This window comes from Amblyraja radiata, chromosome 8 (assembly GCF_010909765.2).
Source record: "Amblyraja radiata isolate CabotCenter1 chromosome 8, sAmbRad1.1.pri, whole genome shotgun sequence".
NCBI classification, from domain to species: Eukaryota; Metazoa; Chordata; class Chondrichthyes; order Rajiformes; family Rajidae; genus Amblyraja; species Amblyraja radiata.
The window spans coordinates 2929734-2936473 of NC_045963.1; the positions used below are offsets into that span (position 1 = coordinate 2929734).

The following is a 6740-nucleotide window of genomic DNA, read 5'->3' on the forward strand; positions in this document are numbered from 1 at the left end:
ACTCTGCGCATCTACCCGATCTATTCCTCTTATGATTTTATACACCTCTATAAGATCACCCCCTCATCCTCCTGCGCTCCAAGGAATATAATCCCAGCCTACTCAACCTCTCCCTATAGCTAACACCCTCTAGTCCTGGCAACATCCTCGCAAATCTTCTCTGAACCCTTTCAAGCTTGACAACATCTTTCCTATTCCCAGAACTGAACACAATACTCTAAATGCGGCCTCACCAACATCTTATACAACTGCAACATGACCTCCCAGCTTCTATTCTTATTGAGCAACCAGGGTGAAGAATATTAATTCATTAATTAATCAAAGGCTGCCAGGTAAAATAATCAATTCAGGGCATGTCAGGTACAGAAACTGAAATAAAGACAAATAAATACTGCATTCATAGAAAAATAAAAGAGATAAAAATGAAAGTTGTTGACTTCTTAAGAAAGATCTTCTCGTGAACCACAGATGAACACATTCCATCCTGTGAAACTTTCTCTATTAGTACGGGGGTCAGGGGTTACGGGGAGAAGACCGGAGAATGGGGTTAGGAGGGTGAGATAGATCAGACATGATTGAATGGCGGAGTAGACTTGATGGGCCGAATGGTCTAATTCTGCTTTTATCACATGAATTTATAACTTAACTTTTAGTTGCAGAGAGGATGTTTGGCAGATTATTATTATCATGGGATGAATAGAACACTTTTTTGTTGTTACTTTCCTTGTTTATCTTCAATGGAAAGTAAAGGTAATCTTATTATTATTCTTACAGCAAAACCCAGCCCTATCTGGATTACCATTGTGAAGAAGTCAGGAGCCCGAATAGCTGGAACTACTTGAATTGAACACTGGCAGGTAGATTATTCATTAGTAGGTGTCACCTGATTCCTCTCATCACTCTGCTGATGACTGAGAGCTGGTTTGGGAAATAATTCAATGGCTAGATTTCGTCAAATTAGCAAGTACTCTCTTGAACATCCACAGGTGTACAGGAGAGAGAGAGATATTAGAAACATAGAAAATAGGTGCAGGAGGAGGCCATTCAGCCCTTCGAGCCAGCACCGCCATTCATTATAATCATGGCTGATCGTCCCCTATCAATAACCCGTGCCTGCCTTCTCCCCAAATCCCTTGACTCCACTAGCCCCTAGAGCTCTATCTAACTCTCTCTTAAATCCATCCAGTGACTTGGCCTCCACTGCCCTCTGTGGCAGGGAATTCCATAAATTCACAATTCTCGGGGTGAAAAAGTTTTTTTCTCACCTCAGTCTTAAATGACCTCCCCTTTATTGTAAGACTGTGGCCCCTGGTTCTGGACTCGCCCCACATTGAGAACATTTAAGAGAGATTTAGATAGAGCTCTAGGGGCTAGTGGAATCAAGGGATATGGGGAGAAGGCAGGCACGGGTTATTGATTGGGGACGATCAGCCATGATCACAATGAATGGCGGTGCTGGCTCGATGGGCCGAATGGCCTCCCCCTACACCAATTTTCCATGTTTCTATGTTTATCCCCAGTGTGTAGGACAGTGTTACTGTATGGCGAGATTGCTGGTTAGCACAGACTCAGTGGGCCGAGGGCTTGTTTCCATGATATATCTCTAAAGACTGAAGTTTAAAGGATGGTGGGTGCATGGAGCGAGCTGCCGGAGGAAGTTGAAGCCGGCTTAATAACATCATTTAAAAGACATTTGGACAGGTACATGGATACGAAATGTTTAGAAGGATATGGGCTAAACACAGGTAAATGGAACTAACTTGGTCATTATGTATGAATTGAGTCAAAGGGCCACTTTCATTGCTGTATATCGGAGTCTACAAAGATTTTGGATTTGCACCAACATAAAACTTATAGACAATAGATGCAGCAGTAGGCCATTCGGCCCTTTGAGCCAGCACCGCCATTCAATGTGATCATGGCTGATCATCCACAATCAGTACCCCATTACTGCCTTCTCCCCATATCCCCTGACTCCGCTATCTTTAAGAGCTCCATCTAACTCCCTCTTGAAAGCATCCAGAGAATCGGCCTCCACTGCCCTCTGAGGTAGAGAATTCCACAGATTCACAACTCTTTGGGGAAAAAATGTTTTTCCTCATCTCCGTTCTAAATGGCTTACCCCTTATTCGTAAACTGTGGCCCCTGGTTCTGGCCTCCCCCAACATCGGGTACACGTTTCCTGCCTCTAGCGTGTCCAATCCCTTAATAATCTTTTATGTTTCAGATACTTGGAGCATAACTTCAAATCAAGGACCAAAAATAGTCCATGATTCCCTAATTCCCTAAAACACAGCTGGTGTTTGAAATGACATGGAATGCTCACAATCACGTATCAAACTTGACTTTTTTTTAAAAAGCAGGATTGATCTCAATGTAAATCTTGAGACCAAACCGCCTACAAAGCTTTGTCAGATTCCCTAACAAATGGAACAGCTTCCCTCTTCCCATCAGAACTGCCCCCTCCATCAACTCTTTTAAAAGCCCCGTCCCACTGTACGAGTTCATTCAAGAGTTCTCCCGAGTTTGCCCTGATTCGAACTCGGAGAATTACGGTAATAGCCGTTCGTAGGTACTCGGGGCTCTCGTGGACATTTTTCAACATGTTGAAAAATCTTCACGAGTCTTCCCGAACTTACCGCGTTTCCCGAGTACCTGCCGTTAGCGTTACGAGTCGCTAAGAGACGTCCCCGAGTTCCGACGTACCCGCTATGTACATTCTACGTGCTTCCACGAGTTTGATTTTTTTTTAAAACTCGGGAGAGCTCTTGAATGAACTGGTACAGTGGGACAGGGCTTTTAGTCTAGATTTAAAACATTTCTACTCTCAAGCCTTTCTTGAGGTCCTCTGAGGGAGCTCTGTATGTATGTATTTATGTATGTATTGTTGAGCTATGTACCACTGTTTGTAGCATGTTAGTACCTGCACTGATGTAAAATACTTTGGTCAATGAGATGTTTAAGAAGGAACTGCAGATGCTGGAAAATCGAAGGTACTCAAAAAAGCTGGAGAAACTCAGCGGGTGCAGCAGCATCTATGGAGCGAAGGAAATAGGCAATGTTTCTGGCCAAAACCCTTCTTCAGACTGATCGGGATCAGACTGAAGAAGGGTTTTGGCCAGAAACGTTGCCTATTTCCTTCGCTCCATAGATGCTGCTGCACCCGCTGAGTTTCCCCAGCTTTTTTGTGTACCTTTCGTCAATGAGAGTTGTTTTTAAATGCTATAGAAATAAAATTGATGACTTCTCTTCTTTCTGCGCTGTATGTCTTTTAGTTTAGTTTAGAGATACAGCATGGAAGCATGTTCTTCAGCCCACCAAGTCCACACTGACCATCAATCACCCATTCTAGTTCTAACTTATTCCACTTTCTAATTCACTCCCTACACATAAGGGCCAATTTTCAGAGGCCAATTAACCTGCAAACCCACATGTCTTTGGGATGTGGGAGGAAACCGGAGCAAACCCACACTGTCACAGAGCAAACTCCACACAGGCAGCACCCAAAGTCAGGATCGAACCAGGGTCCCTGGTGCTGTGAGGCAGCAGCATTACTGTGCCATTGTGTCTCCCTTGTAATAGACCAATAACATTTAAAAAGAACAAAAATCTTAACTTTACCTGCCTTTTAAAATCTTTATCCATAGGTCTTTAAACAAGCAAGTGATTTAAAAATGTTTATTAATTTACTTATTCATTTTTACAATAGGTGCAGGAGTAGGTCATTCGGCCCTTCGAACCAGCACCACCATTCAATATGATCATGGCTGATCATCCCCAATCAGAACCCCGTTCCTGCCTTCTCCCCATATCCCCTGACTCCGCTATCTTTAAGAGCCCTATTAAGCTCTCTCTTGAAAGTATCCAGAGAACCGGCCTCCACCGCCCTCTGAGGCAGAGAATTCCACAGACTCACAACTCTCTGTGTGAAAAAGTGTTTCCTCATCTCCAATGGCTTACCCTTATTCTTAAACTGTGGCCCCTGGTTCTGGACTCCCCCAACATCGGGAACATGTTTCCTGCCTCTAGCGTGTCTAAAGTCTTAAAAATCTTATATATTTCAATAAGATCCCCTCTCATCCTAAATTCCAGAGTATACAAGCCCAGCCGCTCCATTCTCTCAGCATATGACAGTCCCGCCATCCCGGGGAATTAACCTTGTAAACCTACGCTGCACTCCCTCAATAGCAAGAATGTCCTTCCTCAAAACTGCACACAATACTCCAGGTGTGGTCTCACTAGGGCCCTATACAATTGCAGAAGGGCCTCTTTGCTCCTACACTCAACTCCTCTTGTTATGAAGGCCAACATGCCATTCATTACCACTTTACTCAACCGACCCCACCCCCATTTCGCCAATACCTCAGATAGATACAAAAGGCTGGAGTAACTCAGTGGGACACGCAGAAGGAATAGATGGCGTTTCGGGTCAAGACCTTTCTTCAGACTGAAAATCAGGGGAGAGGGAGACACAGATATATGGAAGGGTGAGGTGTAAAAACGAGACATCAAAAGAGATGGAGATGTAGGAAAATGTAGAATAGGACATTGTTAGCTCGGAAAAGGTGACAACAAACCAAATGGATATAAAATGTAATCAAAGGGCCAGTCAGACTGGTCAGAGAACTGGGAAAGGGTCTGACCCACTTAGACGATTTTTTAGGCGAGTGTCACAGTCGTAGCAGGTGACCTAAAAAGCGGCGACTGGACCTCCTCCCTACGACAACCTACCACCTAGTCGACGTCAAGCTACCGACAACTCATTAGGACGTCCACCTACGGGCACACAGGCGACAACCAAAGTCAACCTACTTCCACCCCCGACAAGCTACGACAAGCAACGACCCTGTCGTCAACAACTGGAGACAACTAATTCAGTTGCCGGTACCTGTCGCTGGTTGACGTAGGTAGTCGCCAAAGGAATTCACCAAAGTCAGCACCCGACGACAACCTACGTCTCCTAGCGACAACCTGCATCATCCTGGTGACAACCTACGACAGCACCTACGTCAGGAGAAGACAAGCTACGCCAAGCCCACAGTTGCTGAAAAGTTTTGAACATTTCAAAATCCAGCGGCGACCAGAAAAACGTTACGACTGTTTAGGCGACTAGAGGAGACTACTCACGACCATACAGGCGTCTCCCCGCAACCATGTGGCAACAGCCTGTAGTCACCAAAAAAAATCGCCTAAGTGGGACAGGGGCTGAAGGGGGAGCGACGGTGAGAGGGGGAAAGGAAGGGTTACTTGAAGTTAGAGAAGTGAACGCTGGGCTGTAAACTGCCCAAGCGAAATATGAGGTGCTGTTCCTCCAATTTGTGCTGGGCCTCACTCTAGGTACCATATCCTTGCCAGCATCATCTCCACTCTGGGGTCAAATCCTTCATACTCATTCCCCATGGGTGTTGCTCCTTCCTTCCTCTCCAGTGCCCACAGTTACTGCTTCCATGTTCCTGTCCCCTCTTCCTGTTTCCAATGCTCCTCCTCATTCAGAATCCCCCTTGCATATAAATGCCCAGACCCTTCCTCTCAATGACCCCAGACCCTTCATCTCAATGACCCCAGACCCTTCCACTCAATGACCCCAGACCCTTCCTCTCAATGACCCCAGACCCTTCATCTCAATGACCCCAGACCCTTCATCTCAATGACCCCAGACCCTTCATCTCAATGACCCCAGACCCTTCCACTCAATGACCCCGGACCCTTCCTCTCAATGACCCCAGACCCTTCCTCTCAATGACCCCGGACCCTTCCTCTCAATGACCCCAGACCCTTCATCTCAATGACCCCAGACCCTTCCACTCAATGACCCCGGACCCTTCCTCTCAATGACCCCAGACCCTTCCTCTCAATGACCCCAGACCCTTCCTCTCAATGACCCCGGACCCTTCCTCTCAATGACCCCAGACCCTTCCTCTCAATGACCCCGGACCCTTCCTCTCAATGACCCCAGACCCTTCCTCTCAATGACCCCGGACCCTTCCTCTCAATGACCCCGGACCCTTCCTCTCAATGACCCCCGACCCTTCATCTCAATGACCCCAGACCCTTCATCTCAATGACCCCAGACCCACTTGTGCAGCAGTTCTACCCCTCGGGTTTCATTGCAACACAACATTCCTGATCGCCTCAATCTGCTCTGCCCCATTTATAAATCCCCCCTCTTGCAGGGTCCTTGATCAAGTGCCCGCACTTCCCCACCACGACCCTATTCCCGGCCGGGCCGGGCCGGGCTGGGCAGGACAGGGCAGGACAGGGCAGGGCAGGACAGGACAGGGAGACCGGCGGTCGCTCCTCTCACTCCACGCCGAGGCTCTGCAGCTCTGCACGGGAGGGAGGGAGGGAGGGTGGACGAGACGGCAATGAAGCTGCAAACTAAACCCGCTCCAAACACCCATGCGTGCACACACTGCGAGCCCGCTGCCATCTTACCCGCCGCGGCCGTCAACGCCACTGATCGTCACTTTCGCTGCCCATTCACAGCCCCGGCTTCTTGCAACAAGAACCATTCACAGCGCCCGTGGGCGGGATGTGCCGCTGTAGGGGACGGGCTTACACTCGCAGCCGCGCGGCACCGGCACCGGCACCGACACCGGCACCGGCACTGGCACTGGCACTGGCACTGGCACTGACACTAACACAAGCACTGGCACCGGCACCGGCACTGGCACTGGCACTGGCACTAACACAAGCACTGGCACCGGCACCGGCACTGGCACTAACACAAGCACAGGCAC

The 6740-nt window shown here is 48.0% G+C and overlaps 1 protein-coding gene across 2 annotated transcripts in view; it reads right to left on the reverse strand.

The window, feature by feature from the left end:
- Positions 1-6465, reverse strand: part of tfb1m (transcription factor B1, mitochondrial) — a 44607-nt gene extending 38142 nt beyond the window's left edge. Inside the window, exon 1 of one of the 2 annotated variants that reach the window (XM_033025048.1) lies at positions 6436-6465. The gene's annotated coding sequence lies outside the window, so the exon portion shown is untranslated. Of the gene's footprint in view, positions 1-5127; positions 5148-6435 lie in introns of those variants that run through there. The other variant, XM_033025049.1, reaches the window with a different exon arrangement.
- Between the last annotated feature and the right edge of the window lie 275 nt (positions 6466-6740).